The sequence below is a fragment of the Giraffa tippelskirchi genome, chromosome 6, assembly GCF_054371585.1.
Source record: "Giraffa tippelskirchi isolate mGirTip1 chromosome 6, T2T-mGirTip1v1.2.pri, whole genome shotgun sequence".
Taxonomy (NCBI): domain Eukaryota; kingdom Metazoa; phylum Chordata; class Mammalia; order Artiodactyla; family Giraffidae; genus Giraffa; species Giraffa tippelskirchi.
In genome coordinates this window covers 126728184-126747976 of record NC_137280.1, presented here as the reverse complement: position 1 = coordinate 126747976, position 19793 = coordinate 126728184, and the positions used below count along the sequence as shown (strand labels likewise).

General features: G+C 46.8%; 2 protein-coding genes across 39 annotated transcripts in view; one reads left to right on the top strand and one right to left on the bottom strand.

Annotated features, from left to right (window-relative positions):
• Nucleotides 1-7890, bottom strand: part of ARHGAP26 (Rho GTPase activating protein 26) — a 556769-nt gene extending 548879 nt beyond the window's left edge. For 23 of the 33 annotated variants that reach the window (XM_081504651.1, XM_081504686.1, XM_081504653.1 and 20 more), the window contains exon 1: nt 7799-7890. The gene's annotated coding sequence lies outside the window, so the exon portion shown is untranslated. The remainder of the gene's footprint in view (nt 1-7798) is intronic. The other 10 variants (XM_081504655.1, XM_081504666.1, XM_081504696.1 and 7 more) reach the window with 1 other exon arrangement.
• FGF1 (fibroblast growth factor 1) overlaps nt 837-19793 on the top strand; it is an 86650-nt gene continuing 67693 nt past the window's right edge. For 3 of the 6 annotated variants that reach the window (XM_081504783.1, XM_081504780.1, XM_081504785.1), the window contains exon 1: nt 837-930. The gene's annotated coding sequence lies outside the window, so the exon portion shown is untranslated. Of the gene's footprint in view, nt 931-6291; nt 6448-19793 lie in introns of those variants that run through there. The other 3 variants (XM_081504784.1, XM_081504781.1, XM_081504782.1) reach the window with 1 other exon arrangement.

The following is a 19793-nucleotide window of genomic DNA, read 5'->3' as shown; positions in this document are numbered from 1 at the left end:
CCTCTTCCTTACCCCATCCTGGCCAGGGGCACAAAGATGATGACTGTGGTCCACTGAAGAAACCCCACCTGATGATTTGCTTAGTTCAGCAGGGACAGGTTTGACCACTGGTGAGAAAGGGCAGAAATATTCTCTATGCAGCCCCTCCCCAGCTCTAAACTGCATGGCCATTGCCTCAAGTGGCTTTGCAAAACAGGGACAGACAGACAGAGAGACAGGCAGACATCTACACCCTGTGCAGAGATGCCAGAAGTCAGAACAGAAAAGGATTGCTTTTCATCCAGCAGTCTTCTGATTGCAGAGGAGTGTCTCTGAGCCATGACCTGCTGTTTCCTTGCCAACTGAGGCCTCAAAATAAACAGGAATCTGCTCAGACGGGCTAGTAGTCCATTCAGTGCAGCCATTTGCCCCAAGACAAACCACGTTAAAATAACACCCAGGAGAGCTGCCGCTGCTGTCTGCTGTCTCTGCCTCCCTTTCCCACTGGCCACGAGCTCTGAGTCCCTGGGCCTGCTGTTGGCTGCCCAAGGCTAGGGGTACTCCGTGTGCATTCCTGTGGGCAGGGTCAGTGTAGGTAGCTGTCTAAAGGCAGGTCCCCTCTGCCGATCAAAACAGGGCTGGAGAGAGACCTACAGGCTGCACACTCAGCCCCCTGCCTGCCTCCCTGCTTCCCACACAGCCCTGCAGGACTGGGAGCCCGCTCTGGAGTACGGTGTTTGGAGGCGGATCAGCAACCTGATGTACATGCCACAGCCTGTCCCCTCTCCCCACACAGAGCTGCAGTCACTGGGAGGTGCAGAGAGCCAGCTTGGGGCTGCTGGAGAAGCAGTCGCGGCACAGTGACAGTGACAACGCAGGGTGGATGAGACTGAGAGGATCCCCTTTCCCTTCGACTGGAGAGGAAAAGCCCTCAGCCTGCAAGCTGTTCAGGTACGAATCAGGGTTTCTACTCTTGGGAGCAGAGAGCAGGTTATATATCCAGTGCTGAGGTAGAGAGAGAGAGAGAGAGAGAGAGTCTGTGTGTCTGTGTGTTTGAGTGTGTGTCCGAGTGTGTGTGTGTGTCTGAGTGCAAGTATAAGGCTTCTTGGGGAAAAAAAAGAAAGGCTGGCTAACATCACAGACATGTAAAAAAACAGCACCTGGAGTGCAGAGCCTGTGAGAATAATCATGCAGCATGCTTCCTCCTTTATCTTCATCCCCCACTGCTGGCTATGAGGACCGGAGGGGGCAGAAGGCTCTCATTCACTAAAACCTTTGTGGTTTGGCAGGACTCTGTAGCCCTACTGAGCATGGCTAGCATTATTTTGCTTGTCATACTCACCCTCTTAAGTAGCCTGGAAATTCAGCCGTCTTAGAAACCCTGTCTACTGGGTGGGCACCTTAGATTTAGTCAACATTTTGATATAAGTGTTAGGATGAACTATGCAATTATCTGAGTATGCTTGAGAGGGTGGGATTCCAGTGGTGCCGCTGGTCACCTGGATTACTTCCTACCATCCTTCTAATCTTTGAAAATCACACCGTCATCTCAGTGCCCCTCCAGATAGGCACCGGCAGAGAGGGAAGGGGAATGGCTAGCCACTGGGCACATTCTCTGGCACTGATGCTATCCACACCCACGTCACTATTACATGCTGAAAGTATGCAAGGCTTCGAGATAGAACACTTGAAAAATCCAGAACTAAAAAAATTAAGGACCCGTTTTTCAAGAGGGCACACACCCATCTCATCTATCAGGTGCAAGAGCTCGCTCTGTGCTCTCTCCAGTTGTTTAAATCCACCCCCACCTTCCTGCTATGGTGACTAGTACTCTCCCTTTCATTTGCTCTAGGGACACAAATGTTCATGATTTAGCTCCACGAACACCGGTGGGCGGACACAAGCATCCGGGTTCTGAATGAGGGTGACCCAGCCCAGTGGTGGCAAAGGGTTAGAGAGAAATCAGCTAGGCTGAGTGGTGTCTAGCAAAGTGGCTGTCTGGGTGAATGAATGTGGATTTTGGTGGAGACTGTGATTCACAGTCACAAACTTCCTTTGTTTTCTTTCTGTCGGTCATTGAGGGCTCTCAAGGAAATCCCCCTTTTGAGATCATGTATCTGAAGGCAAAGTTGCCAGATCTGCTGCTAAGGGCAGTGGGTAGACTCAGGGAAACTGTTTTCTATTGATGCTGCCTTTTTAGCATTAAGAAAAGGATTTGCAAATGGAGTATCATATCAAAAGCAAAGTTAACACACAAAAAATTAAGGGAGAAGACACTGAGTTACTTATAAACTTCCTCCCAGACCTGGTGTGCATATATGTATATATGGCTTGCCAGCTTCCAAAAAGGATTCAAGGAGGAAGTATCCAGCTGATTAAGTGGCTTGATTTCACAGGCAGGCAGCACAAACTCTGATGATGATATTTCCATGGTGAGAGTGGACAGACACCTATATGCTCTATCTACACCCAGAGAAGGAATGTCTGATGCCAGGACAGAGATGTGTTTTTTCACTCTGCTTTCTGTGGATCCTGAATAAATGGTTAAGGGTCATGGAGCTGCCAGCCCCACTGTGCCAGCTTCCAGCAGTCAGGGACCATGCAGAGGGGAAGGCACACTCCCTCCACATCATCAAATAGGCACTGCTTGGCTAATGAAATACTCCTTGATTTAAGCTACTGGAAAAATAATCTGTAGCCATTCGGGCTACAGACATAGCCTGTTTTACGTAAATCTAACAACTATCCATGACATATAAAGTATAGGTGAATGACTATTTTTCCTTAGAAAAGTATCACTCATTAAGTTCATCAAATACTGTGGCAAGGTGTCCCATGGGACTGGATTCAGCCTATCCAACCATAGAGAAAGGCGGGGACTTAACTGGGTAGGCAGGTAAGAGTGAATGAACCTGGGCTGGCAAGATGTCCAACTCAGCTGGGAGGTTGAGGTACAGGAACAAGGACAAGCATCTGGCCTACAGCAGGAGAAGAGGGAAGGAGGGGAGGGTAATTACCTTGATTCCTGTTACCACTTAAGAGAGGCCAGCAGAACAGTGGTTAAGAACATAGACTCTGCAGGTAGGAAGCCAGGGTTCAAATTCAGACTCTGACACTAGTCCTGTGACCTTGTGCCTTAGGTTTCTCATCTATAAAATGGGGCAATAAAGTACTAACCTTATAATTGAAAGGCTCAAATGAGTAAATGCTCTTAGCTCAGTGGCTGGTTAATAGTGAGCAAAATTTAAGTATCTGTTGTTGTTATTATTATTGAAAGGTGAGTTCTGAAAAGGCTGCTCACAAGTCCATTTGTTCTAAGGTCCAAAGTGACTCTCTGTGTGACCACCAGTGCCACCTTCTGGGCAACACGGAGATGCTTTTGCTTGGTGTGGTGTTTTGCTTACATTTCTGAGCTTTCAGAATAGAGGAGCTTCTGTGCTGGTGGCCAGCATTTCTTGAGCCTTTACATGAGCCAGGTACCATTCTTGACTCTGTATGTGACCTCACCAGATTCTGGTAACAACTCCGTGAAGTAGGGCTCTCATGGCTGCAGGAATCGAGCTTGTTAGGTCTGGCCATTTGCCTATGGTCACACAGTTAAAAAGTGGCAGAGCCGAACTTATACCTAGGCTGTGCTCCTAACTGGTGTGTCATCTACATTTTGGGGGATCATTGGAGGTGTTCTGAGAGGCAGGTAGAGTTTGGTGACAGATGGACTTCAGGAAAAGATGATTCTTGAAGGCCCTAGATAGTAGGCCAGGATTTGGAAGCTCTGTCAAGAGATGGCAAGACCCTGGATTGGACTGGAGGCAGAAACTCAGCCTTGAGGACTCATGACCTTTGGGATTGGGTGTTTAGGAACAAGACATGAATGCAGGCCCTGGGGGACAAGGTGGGCCACAGGTTTTCCTACAAGAGGATGGTACCAAGAAGAAAGAAAATGGTGCCTAACAACAGAGACAAGGACACAGCAAGGGTGCTGGGACAGGGCTCTTGACAAACCTCCAGCCTAAGGTCAGAGGTCATCTTGAGCTAAGCCTAAGATCAAGACTAGGTGACTCCAGCTATGGAGAGAAGAGGAATGGGCAATAAAGAACTTAGCATCTGGGCACAGTGAAGTTTCTAGTGATGCAAAAGGCTGCTAATGTAATCTCTCTAAGTTGAATGTTTAAAACATGACACAGAGATTTGTTTTATGCATAGTTGCTCAAGTCCACCTCTCTGACTTCACCTAAGGAATGCTGGCGATGGGAAGGTATGCCTATTTTGTACCAGAGCTGTGTAGATGTGGGGATGACTGATGGACAAGACTCACCCTTGCTGCTCCAGAACCCATGGTTTGGCCCAGGCATTTTCAAATTTTAATGTGCATAAGAATCACATGGGAGCTTGTTTAAAACACCAGATTCATAGCGAACAGATTTTTGGTTGCTAAAGGGAAACTAAGTATCGAAGAATTGATGCTTTTTGAACAGAGGTGTTGGAGAAGACTCTTGACAGTCCCTTGGACTGCAAGGAGATCCAACCAGCCCATCCTAAGGGAAATCAGTCCTGAATATTCATTGGAAGAACTAATGTTGAAGCTGAAACTCCAATACTTTGGCCACCTGATGTGAAGAGCTGACTCATTGGAAAAGACCCTGATGCTGGGAAAGATTGAGGGCAGGAGGAGAAGGGGACGACAGAGGATGAGATGGTTGGATGCCATCACTGGCTCAATGGGCATGAGTTTGAGTAAATTCTGGGAATTGGTAATGGACAGGGAGGCCTGGCGTGCTGCAGTCCATGGGGTCGCAAAGAGTGGGACATGACTGAGCAACTGAACTGAACTGAAAGGGAAGGGGGAGGAGGAATGGAATGGGAGTTTGGGATTAGCAAGTGTAAACTATTATACACAGCATGGATAAACAACAAGGTCCTACTATATATATATACATATATATAGCACAGGGGACTATATTCAATGCCCTGTGATAAGCCATAATGGAAGAGAATATTTTTAAAATGTATATACACATATAACTGAATCACTCTGCTGTACAGAAGAAATTAACACATGATAAATCAACTATATTTCAAAAAATAAGTTAATTATTAATAAAAAAAAAATCTGTTGGGCTTCTCTGGTGGGGCAGCAGATAAGAATTCCCCTGCCAATGCAGGAAACATGAGTTCAATCCCTGCCCCAGGAAGATCCCACAGGCTGTGGAGCAACTAAGCCCGTGAGCCACAACTACTGAGTCTGTGCACCGCAACTACTGAAGCTCATGCACCTAGAGCCTGTGATCTGCAACAAGAGAAGACACCTCAGTGAGAAGCCTGTGCACCACAGGGAAGAGTAGCCCTCGCTCCCAGTAACTAGAGAAAGCCCATGCAAAGCAACAAAGACCCAGAGCAGCCAAAAATTAATTTTAAAACGTTAAAACATCAGGTTCCTGGGAACTACCCACATAAGTACTGACATAGCTGGGTTCACAAGGAGCCCAGGATTCTGCATTTCCTGGGTAGGGCCCAGCTGGTTCTGATGCCTTCGGTTGACAGGTCACAGCTGAAGAAGCCCGGGGCTCACCGTTGCTCTGGTTCCCTGTCTTCACTGCTTTTAATGAGAACAGAGTCATGTGGCCTGAATCAGTGGCGATTAGCCTCTTTTTTGACTTGGCCTTCTTCCTGAACCACTGTTTTACCTAGGCTAAACCTCCACTATGGGAACAACAGTAACAGCCCATCTACTACTACTAAGTTATCAGGTGCTGGGCACAGTGCTAAGCCCTTTACAACCATCCCATAAGTTAGGTACTATTATTATCATATTTCACAAGTGAGGGTAAAGACCTCACTGCCAGTATGTGGCAGATCTCGGATAGGAACCCAGGCCCCGCAGATCTCCATAGCATAGCCACGGAGCCCCTCACAAATATGTGAGGGTAGTTTTAGTTCTTTGTCAGTTCAACCCTCTTTTCTCACCCTTCAGTGTCTTTCTCCCCTTCATATTCCTATCTTGTCCTCCCCCATCCCGAAACTCCCACATAATTTCTTCGGAAGATGACGTACCCTTGTTGTTCCCTATTTTTATCTCATTCAATAAGCCAAAAAGGGTGGGGGCAATGGGTAGTTGGAAGGCAGTAGTTATGGGTTGAACTGTGCACCCCCTCACATTCGCAGGTTGAAGTCCTAACCCCCAGTATTTCAGTATGTGACCTTATTTGGAGACAGTGTCTTGACAGAGGTCATCAAGTTTAAATGAGGTCATTAGGGTGGATCCTAATCCAGTATGACTGGTCTCCTTTTAAAAAGGGGAAATTGAGCCATAATGACACACACCGAGGGAAAAGGACATGACAAGACACAGGGAGAAGATAGCCATCTACATGTCAAGAAGAAAGGCCTGGACCACATCCTTTCCTCACAGCGCTCAGGAGAAACCAACCCTGCGAATACCTTGAATTTGGACTTCTGGCCTTCAGAACTGTGAGACAAGAAATTTCTGTTGTTTAAGCCACCCAGTCTCTTGTACTTGTTACAGCAGCCTTAGAAAATGATCATAGTAGGAGTCAGATCTCCTCTCGAGGCCCTGGGTCTGGGGTGATCTAGTTGACCAACACATTCTGCCAAGTTGTGGCAACTATTTCTTTAACTCTGAGTGCTTTTCTGTTGACTTAAATAGTGTTCTGGGGAGCCACAGGTAAGCCCGAGGCCAAGAAGGAAGAAGGAATGGATAGAAAGGATGGAGAGGAAGAAGGGAAGGAAAAGCAAAGAAAAAAAGAAGACAGGAGGACACAGAGAAAGAGGAGAGGGTGCAGACCAGGATGGGCAGCCTGGAGTCCACTCCTGAGCAGTCCAGGTCAGGCAGTTCATCTGTGGGGCCCTCCTGTGTGCCAGGAGCAGGCCGCAGAGCCTGGGACTGACAGTTTCTACCTGCACAAAAGCAAGAGGCTAGGTGGGGCCATCGACATCCATCCTGCACGAATTCTCCTGAGTGGTCTCTCTGAAAGCTTAGGGCAGCACACTGGACCAAGTCAGGGTGTCTGGAAAAGCTTCAGTGACAAGGTGATGCTTGGGATGAGATCTGGACGATGGGCAGGGGTCAGATGGGTAAGGGCTGAAAGTTTCGGGTGGAGAGAACATTAACAAAAATGCAAGTCCATGTGCCCGAACCACAGTGAGGCCAAACAATACCAAAATGTCAGAGTTTGGAACAGAGAAAGGCTTATTGCAAGGCCATGCAAGGACATGGGTAGTTGGGTAGTTGGGTAGCCTTAAAAAACTTAAAAACCCCAAATTCCCCAAAAGCTTTCAGCAAAGCCACTTTCTAGGAAAGGTGAAGGAGGGGCATGGTTATCTGTTGCAAATTTCTTGGTGTCAGATCTTTTGTTCTGGAGGTCAGGTCATTGTCAGGTAACCATGTTCCTGTAAATCTCTAACAAATAAATATTATTCTCTATTCTGACAAGGGCCAGGTCCCAACTTTCCTCCTTCTCCTCCTCCAAGGTCCAGATATTGGCTAAAAGGAGGCAGAACTGAGTTGGCAGTTCCCTCAGAGCCAGGTCCCCAGACCCTGTTCAGCCATCATCGCTGAGGTAGCCAGGTGCCTAGGACCCAGTGACCCTCAGGCTCCTCAGGCCGCCTGAGGAGGTGGGAGGGGGTGGGAGGTGGGGGCTAGGTTAAGGGCGGACCCACAGACTGTCCCATGCAGACTGCCATAGCCATTAGTTAACAGAGGTGGGGGTGCGGGAAAGGTCCACGGTTGGCTGCCTCACAGCCAATGGGTGGCCCTGGAGAGGACACAGCCCTTTGCCTACTCTCCGAGCCCTCAACTCACCTGCTGGACCAAGGCTGGGTGAGCTGAAGGGCCCCAGGGAGAAGGCCGAGATCCCCTTCTTACCTCACTCTACACCTGATGACAACCACTCCACCAATCACTGGCTGAATTGCTTCACTAACGGCCGCTCACTGACAGTTGGTTGCTTGTGGGCGGGGCCCACCACGGCATCAACCAATGACTGAACAGGACTACTAAGGGTTGCTTATTGCCAGTTGGCTGATTGGGGGAAGGGCCCACTGCCCCACCAACCAAAGGCTGGGCAGGACCAACGGGCCCATGGTAACCCTTGCCTGGTAACACGGTGGGTAATAGCACAGAGCATTGGCTGTGTGCTAAGGGCTGCACTCAGTCCACGCTCTATTACAGGCAGAGCATGAGGGACGATCACATGGTGTGAGAAATGTGGCTTCACCAAGGAGCGGAGGGGAGGCTGTGCGGCTAGAAGGCAGGGAAGAAGAGGCACAGACGGAGGCTGAACCATGGTGGCCATGTTGAGGATTTAGGTCCTTTGCTGAGAGCCACAGAAAGCCAGAGAAGGAGGCAATCCTCTGAAGGGTAAACTCTGATTTCAACAAAGGGCAGGGAAGTTGATGGCGTGATTCAACAGTGGGTCAGCCCCAAAGGAAGACATTAGGCTTCCTGAGCTCATAAACCTAGTGTTGGGTACATCACCATTAGGGAATCAAGTTCCAGACCCCTTCCCAAACAGTGTTCCAGCCATGGCCCCCTCAACAGCATGTTCTAGGTGTTCGTTATGGCCTCACTGTTTTTGTTGTTTAGTTGCTAAGTTTTGTCTGCACATCTGTCTGCTAAGTTACATCTGCACATCTGAGGTTGTTGTGTTGATGTGTTGATAATTCTCCCAGAAATCTTGATTCCACCTTGTGGTTCATGCAGCCCAGCATTTGACATGATGTACTCTGCACAGAAGTTAAATAAGCAGGGTGACAATATACAGCCTTGTCGTTCTCCTTTCCCAATTTGGAACCAGTCTACTGTTCCACGTCTGGTTCTAACTGTTGCTTCTTGACTTGCATACAGGTTTCTCAGGAGACAGGTAAGGTGGTCTGGTATTCCCATCTCTTTAAGAATTTTCCAGTTTGTTGTGATCCACACAGTCAAAGGCTTTAGCATAGTCAATGAAGCAGAAGTAGATGTTTTTCTGGAACTTCCTTGCTTTTTCCATGATCCAATGCATGTTGGCAATTTGATCTCTGGTTCCTCTGCCTCTTCAAAATCCAGCTTGTACATCTGGAATTTCTTGGTTCATGTACTGATGAAGCCTAGTTTGAAGGATTTTGAGCATAACCTTACTAGCATGTGAAATGAGCATGACTCTACGGTAGTCTGAACATTCTTTGGCATTGCCCCTCTTTGGGATTGGAATGAATACTGACCTTTTCCAGTCCTGTGGCCACTGCTGAGTTTTGAAAATTTGCTGACATACTGTGTGCAGCATTTTAGATTCTAAATAGGGACCACTGTCTCCCATAGATGAGGTTAATTCAAGACCTTGGCAGCCGGGCCAGGCTCAGACTGGGGTTGACCAGGCAGCCAAGCCCAACCTTCTTTGGCATAACTTGAAGGACACACAGTGGTCTCATGAATGTAACCTCTCCTTTGCCTGCTGAACTTTTCCTGAAGCTACAGAAACAGGTCAGCAGTCAGTAGGGTCATTCAGCAGGGCTGTGGAGAATGGTCAAGATTCAAGTTGTGAAGGGGAAAGAAGTGGGGGCAATAAGCCCAGGCAGACCCCTTGTGGCAAAGGGTGGAAGTGGGCAGACACAGGTATGAAAATAGGCAGAGAATATAAAGAAGGAGTACAAAGGACTTAAAGCCAAAATGTGCCTTATTCAGGATTTCACATGAGAAGCAGAAAGACAGGTCTGTGGCAATGGGAATTCCAGCTTGGAGTCTGTAGCCTGTCAGGTGTCTTCCCTACCAGACACACACACACCTTTCCCATCATTCGGAAACTTCTCATCGACGCCAGCCACTGTTGACATAAACCATGAGTGAGTCCTGATGTCAAACTAAATGCCATGCCTTTACCATGTGTCCTGACAGTCACAAAAGAATTCCCTTCCTTTCCTTCCAGCAGAGGAGATAGACTTGGCTTAGCAAGGATGAGTCTCTGGGGCAAGTGGAGTCCACTGTGGAGAAGAGAGGAGACTTTCAGGAAGGTGACAGCAGCTGGGGGAGCCTCGTGGGACAAGATCCTCCCACTCCTCTCATATCCCCCACAAGCTCTAGCCCCACTGGCCTCTCTTCCATGCCTCGGCCATTCCACGCCTTTTCCTGCCTCTGGGACTTTGCAATTGCTATTCCATCTGCCTGGAGTACTTTCCCTGCTGTTCTTTATATAGCAGACTTCTTTGTCCTTCAGGCCTCATGTCTCTTGTCAACTCATTAAAGAGGCTTTCTCTCCTGTTACTCCCTATTCTATCTCTATTTCCTTCATGGCACTGACCCCAGTCTGTATCATCTTGTCAATTTTTTTTTAAAGTTTGCTTTGATCCATCTTCCCTACTAGAAGGTAAGCCTCAGGAGGGTAGGCCTTGTCTCTCTTTTTCCCTGCTATATCCCCAGTGTCTAGAACAGAGCTGAGCCACATAGTAAGTGCTCAATAAATGAGCGACTGGTTCAATCTTGGGAGTGGAAAAGCCAAAACCAAGGATAGCAGTGGGATCTCCCAGCCTCTGTCACTCCTCATAGCTCTAGAAAGGAGCACGTTACATCTGAAAAGAATGCTGCGAAGTGTGTTTCGGGGCCTCTGACCCTAACTTGGGTGAGCAGGCCCCTCACAGCCCCCAGAACCCCATGCTCTGCATCAGCTGCTCTGGCCTAGGGTGCATAATCTCATCTCTTCAGAGAACTCACTTTGGAAGCCTGGAAAAATCCAGCCTGTTTGTGTTATTCATGCTCAGAGATGAATAACTTCTTTTGGCCGATGGACATCAAAGGCAAACAAGTGATGTCAGGCACCCAGAAGGGTGACATTGATCCAGCACATTCCTGCCCTTGCACCCAGGGAGGAGTGGACAAAGCCACTTACCCCCACCTTGGCTACCAGGTCCACAGGGGCAGAAGCAGTGTCTGCACTGATTAATCAATGAGCACAAAGTACTGCTTCAGTACCACCGGGGACACAAACAGCTGCTCGAAAACCAGGCTGTGCTTGTTCTTCCTCAGAATCTATGTCAGAATTTTGAAATGGCAATTGGAGGAAAACTGGGAATGACCACTGCAGAGTCACTCCCTGGAGGCTACACGGCAAGCTGCAGCCCCGGGAGAACATGTCCCTGGTTCAGAGTTCAAGGCTGGCATGGCCCTGGCTCCTTCGTCTTCAGTGCTAAGGTGGTGTTTAGGTTAAGGGAGCAAAATGTTCTTCCTTAAGCCTCTATTGGCTTTTCATGTTTGAAATGCTAATGGGGATGTTTCTGGGACAGAGATGCAGGTCAGTCTCAGGATGGTTTTCTCCCAAGGGTAAAATCCCCACTTGGTTGGCCACACAGAATGAGCTGCCGTTTTTCAAGGTTGGTCCTGGGATGTCTCTGCTGAGGACTCGGGAGGCAATGTCCTAAGTTCCTAGGAAAGAGAGCTGATGTGGTAGACCAAGAGTTCTCCTGACGCCTCCACTTCTGGCCCATCTCTCTCATTATCCTTTTCTTATTTCATAGTGACAGTCTGCAGGGCGTGAGGATAGGAGTATACCAGTTGGGGAGGCAGGACTGCTTGGGTTTGAATTCTGGTTCTGACACACAAGAGCTTTAAGGCCCTGGCCCAATTCTGTAAGCTTTCCACTTCTGAAACAGAGACATAATAACAGCAACCACACCCAAGGGTTGTTGACGGGACTCTGTGAATTTATACAGGTGAAGTCTGAGAAACTGTGTTTTATTATCAGCATTAGCTGTTACTCCCTCACAGAGGTGATTTAAGATATCAGTAAGACAAAAATGTTTCAGTACATAATGCAGAGCACACAGTGTTTGATCAATAAAATATTAATTATTATTGCTACCAACACTTTGCAGTCTGGCTAAGGTTTTCAGGAAACCTAATAATGTATTTGAACTAAAAAAATGATCTGGGAACATGAAGGTCACCTGCTGTTCCCCTGTCAGTCTTCTTTGTTCCAAGGGACAATTATCACTCTGTTCTCTTTCAGCACTTAAAATTCACATGTCAGGAACCTAGAACTAGCCAAGAAAGCAATAGCGCCTTTAAAGAGTTCAAGCATGGAGCAGACAAGACTCTCTGATCAGCAGTTTTAAGCTGTAGGGGTTTGCAACAAACAATTAAAGAAGCTTCAACTTTAGCAAGGCTCCTTTAGCACAACTCCCCAAAAGGCTGTGGGATCCCCACTCCTTCAGGGTACATGCGGTTCCTTGGTGCTCAGGTGCTTTCAAACTTTTCCTCTATGTCCCCCGACCCTGGGCTTTAACACATTTGAAGACTAAACGCAGAGTGAACAGAATGGCCTGCTGTAGGCTGTGAAATGCATGGTTATTTTGCACCCAGGCTGCCCAATGCCCCATCTTGTCCTCCTGAGTGACTGTGGGTATGGACTGATCCTCTCTGTGCTTTGGTTTCCTTCTTTACAAGAGTTCATCTCTAGAGGGGGGAGCAGAGGTTATGGGGGCATGGAAAGCTTCAGCTGTCTCTCTCTATATTCGCTGATTTCCTTCATGGCCCTCTAGACCATCACAGAGCAGGGATTATGGAAAAACCCACTGGTGATCAGTGCTGTAGAGGTCTGCAAACACTCCCTTGCACTAGGTGACCATCAGTGAGCACATCACTTGGCTTCTGGAGCAGCACAGAGAGATGGATTACGGGAAGGGGTCCAGGCCACAGTCTGGAGGAGGGGATGTTGGCAGCCCCCACACTCAGCCTGGCCCATTCTTGCACCACAGAGACCAGACCCGGAGTATGGATTTTCAGCCCATGGCTCTCCTGGGTCATCAGACCTCTCACTAAGGCCCGAAGATTGATGGTCTCCCATCACAGAGGTGGACCCCTTCCTGACACACTCTGACCTTCCTCCACATGACTCCTTGCCTCCCACTGTGGCCAGAGGATTTAATACACAGCTGGTTCAGGGTGGGTCCAAACGACACAGTGCAAGTAGGGGAAAAGGGTTTCCAAGGCAACGTCCGAGTTGTTTCTAGTGACCCATTGACCTGACCCTCCCTGCCTTGCACATCCCCAGAACTGAGCCAAGACTGTGGAGGGTGGCTATACCTTGGCTTGTCTGGCCGGGGCCCTACTGCGGTGGGAGGTTCAGATCCCACGCTGGGAGGGGCCCTGGGGAAGGTTACGGGGAGAGTGAGCCAAAGCAGGCCTCATCGCCTCCCTGTAACCTCCTTGTATTCCTTCTTCTTCTGACAGCACGGCAGTCAGATGTGGGGTGTGGAGGCCTCTGCTCTAGGAACTGTAAAGAGTAGCTCTTTAAAAAAAAAAAAAAAAAGACTCTAAACACGTCTTGCTCTGGGATGGAAGCACAGCCTGAAACGGTTAAAGTCCTTCATCCACTGTCCACTAAGAGGAAGACCTCTGGTACCTAATTGCGGAGTCCTACCTTCATCAGACTCTTGCAGTATTTTCTTGGAGTCAGAGTCCCTTTCTCTTCCTGGCCAGTCCCACATCCTGCTGGGCCTGTGTTGGCCAGTTTCTCTTTCTCATTATCTTTCCCCCATCCTCTTTAAAGGTTTCTCACTCCACCCAGGGTTTTTATTTTTAAACTTGCATGGTAATGCTAGGGCTGAGAAGCACACGCTGCCCACATTCACGGGAAACTGGGCTGCCTGGAGAAGCATCCCACTTTACAGAGACTCCCTCCCTCTCTCCCTTCCCTATATATTGGGTGCCTTCTCCGTGAAGGGCCCTGCCTCAAGGATACAGGGAGGAGACAGACATGGTCCCTACCCTTGAGGAGCTTACATTCTAATGAGGCAGGGGAATGGCAAATAGTGTACACACTCACCACCCCCCCCACACACACCAAGTAAGTCAACAAAAAGAAATAAGTAAAAACCGTGCTAAGATCTAAAAATGGAACGAATAAGGTCCTGAACAAGAGAAGTTGCTACAAATTAGGTAGAAAGGGAAAGTCTCTTCAAGGTGACACAGAAGCAAAGGCCAGAAGGATTAAGGGGCTCCAGGCATGCCAAGAGGAGGGATGAAGACTATTCTTTGTGGAAGGAAGAACCTGAGATAAAGCCCCACGGTGGACAAGAACTTGTGTGTTCTAGACTCCAACAGAGGCCAGGATACCTCAAGAAGAATAAACAGTGGAGGAATGGGTCAATATGAGGCTGGAGAGGTGTGCAAGGACCAGATCATGCACAACCTAGAGTCAAGCAAAGAGCTAGGGCTTTATTCTGAATGCACTGAAAATAACTGGGGGATTAGAATTAGAGGTGACATGCAACAATGGACATTTTAAGACCCTCACTTGATCCTGAGTGGAGATTTGACTCTAAGATGAGTGGAGGGAAGGCAGGGGTCTGAGTTAGGAGGTCTGGGAATCATGCAGAAAGGAGACGGGGGAGGCTGAAACAGGGCCACAACCAGAACAAGGCTGGTCCTCCAGGAATCAGCCCACTACTAGGCATCCTCCCTCCAAAGAGCTCATACAGTAACAGAGCTGATAAGACAAAACAGAACACCAAGGCCCAAAGCCACAGAGTTAGTGAGAATAAGCAAGAGTTTAGCTATCATAATGCCTAAACCAAGCCACATTTATGAGGTTTCCAAACACAATTAAGTAAGATCTTTGTCCAACATTGGCTCCCAAGATTTTCTGAAAGATGTAAAAATACTCTGGTGTTTTTTTAAACCATGGCAGCTCCTCTGTCCTTTATAGCTTTGCCTGAAAATGGCTTGGACTGAGTGATCTGACCACAGACAAAACTCAAAGGTGACTTTATAAGCCTTAATGACCTAAAAAGAGGGAGATGGGAGGGGGCTTCAGGTTGTGGGGGACACATGTATACTTGTGGCCAATTCATGTTGATGTATGGCAAAAACCATCACAATATTGTAAACTAATTATCCTCCAATTAAAATAAATAAACAAATTTTTCAAAAAAAGACCTAAAAAGTGGTCCCTCTCTCCAAGAGCAATACAACTATGTTACACTCTTTGGAAGAAAGGAGATGGAAAACAGAACAGAACAGCAATGCAGCTATTCTACACAGTAATAGTAATAATAGCTATTATTTGTTGTCTACTTCAAAGCACTTACTTGTAATTCGGTTAATCCTCCAAAAGGCTGATGACGTAGGTACCACTCTCCATCCTCTTTACTGATGATGGAGCTGACACTTAGAGGGAAGTGAAATGATGTCTGGTGGTAGAAGCGGCCGAGTCAGGGCCCAGAGGCTGTTCAATCTCCATTGGCAGGACTCCTAACTGTCCCAGGGCTTGGTAGCTGTCTGCTTTGGTCAGCATTATGCTTTCAATGCAGCACAGAAAATGAGCTGAAGGAGATCATCCAAAATGCCAGTGAACAAGGGTATGAGTAACTTTGCTTTCTGTTTTTCTTTTTCTTTTTTTTTTTAATGTTTTGAGTCTAGTACACAGTGGATTCTCAAAAACTGTTTGTATAATGAAGCTGTTGAGTTAATGAGTATGTGCTACTTAAAAAATTATTCTTAGATAATTAAGTAATATATTTCATTATAGGAAATGAAAGTAATACCAGAAAATACAATTTAAGAAAATAAAAGTTTACCCATCATCAAGAGATAATCACAGTTAAAATATTGATAATTTCCCAGTTCTTTTCTTGTGTCATATATATGTGTGTTTGTGTGTCTCTCTTTGTGTGTTTGTATGTCTCTATTTGTCTTTTTCTGTATGTGAAACAAAAATGGGATCATACTGTGTTTATAGATTTTTAACTTACTTTTTCATTTAGCAACATATCATGGGTGTCCTCCACTCAAGACTGTTCTGAAACAGATTTTTTTAATGGTGGCAGTGTATTCCTCTATAATCTAATGAGTCCTCTATTATCGGATATTCAGTCATTGTCACTATTATTAATAATGCCATATTGAATATCCTTCTACAAAAACATTTAAGCATAGCTCTATTACTGTTAAGGAGAAAAGAGCAATATATATTGAAATAAAAAAAAAAGACAAAGATCCCTATTTTCAGGGTTCTTTTGTGCAGGCCAACCGCATTTCTTACATCTGTCCTTTAGAATCACTTAAAGATGGGGAGATGTCATCTGGAATGTTCCCCATTTCCCCAAGTCTGGTCATTATTCACCCCTCAAGTATGTTTTCATGCTATTCTGCCACAGTGGAGATGGGTTAAGGAAAATCCCAATTGTGGCTAAATGTGGGCCCTAAAGTTAAGACAAAACTAGATTTAAATTCCAATTCCATGCCTAACCAGTTTTGTGACCTGTTTCATCATTCTGAGCCTCATTCTGTGTGTGTAGATGGCACACACCTCAGAGGATATAATAAAACAGGTAATGCTCTTCAGGCACCTGCCTAGCACAGGACAAATGTTCAGGAGAAGGCGATTTTTATTATTACAAAGGCAGAGGAAGGCTTTCCTCACAAGGTTAGTTCTTTGGGAAACTCTTTCCCAGCCTACGCTGCAAGATCCATGGAAAAAGAATTTTAAAAGCACTCAATATACCCTCTGGCTTCACTGCCTTTTTACTGTTTGGATATGCATGTGCACACATGTAGTATGAGTGTGAAAGCCTAAAGTGGTAAAAAACAATTAACTCTTTTTCCCTCCCTTGCCAAGAACCAGGTCTGCTGGATTAGAGTTATTTAAATTCTGTTGTTCACAGCTGCATGAAGAATGTAGCTTTTCTTTCCATTTTGCCAGCTGTGTTTTGTAACTGTCTATCCTAAAATAAAAACAAAGCCGACCAAAAAAAGCAGGACTGTCTACATCAGTCCTAAATTGCTCTCAGTTTTATACAACAAAACAGAGAATATCTAACCCCTAAAACATCGACTACAGAAAGAATTCATCAGACTCATACACTGTCTAACAAAGACACACGGACTGGCACATAGTAGGTGCTCACTGAACCTTGTTGAATATATTTATTGAGTACATGTTTTCCTTACAAATAACAAGCTGTCGCAAAATCATTATATTCATTTAATCTAAATACTCTCAAAGCCTATTCAGAGGGGCTGAAGATGACAGATGATTAAATGAACAGATGCTTTCTGAGCCTGTAAATTGAGTGTTGGGAAACTTTCTCCTCCTAATTCATGGCTCTTGAAATATGTTTATGATCCTCATGGAATTGTGTAGGGATTACTCTAAATCGCCATCAAGGGGAACATATGTGATAAAGCACTTCTGATGACCAGGCCAAGTTTTTCCATCTTTGTCTAAATACGGGAAATGTTCAGGAAAATCTTAAGTGTATCTGTAATAATGTATCCACAATATCAAAATGACTCTAGAGATCACAGATAGCACATCTGGTTGTAAGGCAACCTAATGCCGGGCCAAGATTTTAATTGCAGGGCCAAGCCCTGAAGTCGAACAATTCCTAGGCCCTGTAATTTCCAAGTGGAACAGCCAGCATCTACTGTCCTCAGACATTTGTTTCTCCATATGTTTTGCTGGCATTGGCTGAGTCCCTTCTGTGCATAAGAGATGAAGCCACAGAATGTTCAAAGACAAGATATGTCTTCTGCTCTCATGATGTTATAATCCAGTGAAGGGGAGAGACAAGCCAACAACTGGATGGAATCTTAGAAGAAACAAAAGAATTGCTAGGCAAAGCACTGCACCATGGGTCCTCAAAGGAAGGACCCTTTTTACTGGAGATATTAGCGAAGGCTTTGCAGTGGAGATGCAATGTGATGTAGGCCCTGAAGGGTAAGAAGAATTTTAGCTAGACGAGACTGGAAAGGAAAGATGAAGGAATAGCATGAACCAACTCATGAAGCCCTGGACGTGCAACAGCGAGATGAGGCTTCCAGGCAAGATTAGGGGGTCACAGAAACCCTTTGCCAAGGACTTAGGGCCTTAATGTTTGGGAAGTGGGAAGCAATGGAAGGTTCTGATAATGGGAGGGTTGGTGAGTACGTATCTTCCTTTAGAAGACTGGAAGAACTGACTGGCACAGCAATGCCACGAGACCAATCTCAAGGTTCTGGCTTCTGTTTTCCATCCGTTTAACCTCTCAGCAGCTTTGAACGGTGTGGCCGAGAGCCAGCCTTCCAGCTGAACGCTGTGATCCTGTACCCTCTGGCCTCCAGTCCCCTGCGACTTCTCCTCTGAGATCACTGGCCACACTAGGGATCTCTTGAGAATGTGGGATGTCCCCCAGGGTAGCTGCCTCTGTCCACCTCTCTTTTCAGGCTCCAGGTCCTTCTCCCTTGAAGATCCTCATCTCTCCCCTCATCTCTGACCCTCCCACATCTGCCTCCAACTCTGGCTTCTCCCCAGAGCCCCGTGTCCAAGGCCTGCCCGACACCCAGCTCTGAATGGATGGTGTCTCGCTCCTGGGAAACAGCCTACCCTGTCAGGCACTTGGTACCTGCCTCGCTGACCAGGCTTCTCCTGATTCTATCGATTCTCCCACCCATTCATCCATCTTCTCCACCATGTCCTATGCTATCTCTGATTATTCCTTTGCTGAGTTCCTGGCATTTGCCAAATCCTCTTCATGCTCCTCCTCAAGTGACTTTAGACCATCCCTTCCCTCTATTCTCATGGCTCGAGTTTCAGATCTTTTGTCTATTTCAATTCAACAGCTATCTATGAAGCACCAGGGATTGTGCAGGGGCGGGTAGAGCTGTGTGAAGGAAGCATATGGCTCTTGTCCTAGATGACCTTGTAGTTGAGTAAAGAAGATTAATATTAAGCAAGGACTTCATGCACTGGAGAAATAAATGGCAACCCACTCCAGTATTCTTGCCTGGAGAATCCCAGGGATGGCGGAGCCTGGTGGGCTGCTGTCTATGGGGTCGCACAGAGTCGGACACGACTGAAGCGACTTAGCAGCAGCAGCAGCAGCAGCAGACTAGTGAATTTTCAGAGATGGAAACACACAGCAAGTGTCCCTCAGCCTCAGTGCCCAGCCCTCCCCGTCCCCATCAAGATTTTCCCCATAAAATGTTACCAGAAACATCTTTCTCATTCCCTTCTCAAAGATCTCCACTTACTGCCCACCACTTGCAGATAGAAGTCTACACTCTTCAGGTGTCATTACTCGGGGTCCTCTCTGGTGTGACTCCAAACTAGTGTGCACTGACCTGCAAACTAGTGTGCGTGCTCCCACCCAGCAGCCCCATTCACTCATGCTGGGACCAGATTGCCTTTACCTGCCCACACTCAGGCCTCTGTTTAACTTTCCCTTTACTCCGTGTCCACATGTATGAAGCTGTCTGTCCTTGTGTCTGACCTGCCACAGCTTCCACGAAATCCTCCTAGACCTCTTCTCCCTCCAGTCTATGGCACCTTCATCATAGCACTTACCAGTCTGCCTTATTTATTTTTCCTTCTCACCCTCTGTCAAGGACAGGGAACTTGTCTTATTTACCCTGAATAACTGTAACAAAATAACAGCTACAGAGATCAGATGTGCCAAGTGCTGTGCTAAGTGAGGTTACTCATGTTACCTTGCTGCACCTTCATAATGAACAAGGTGGAGTGGGGGCTATCACAGGTCAACTAACTGATGCTCAGAGAGGTGAACTGACTCTCTGGATTTAAGTCCAGGAAGCCAGACTTCAGAGCTTACGCTTTGACCTCATCTCCACCTTTATTCCCTTGCAGTGTCTTGTCAAGTCCATGTGCCTAATAGTAGTATATGTGGGCCCTTAGTAGGTGTAGTGCAGTTAAGTGAATGGAGACAGTGAAGCCCAGAGCAGTCTTCTCAAGGTCATACTGCAAGTCACAATTGCTGGGCAAAAGCACAATGCTGAGTGGCAGCATCTTCTCTTACACATATTAACTAGGAAATGGAGGCCATTTTCAAAG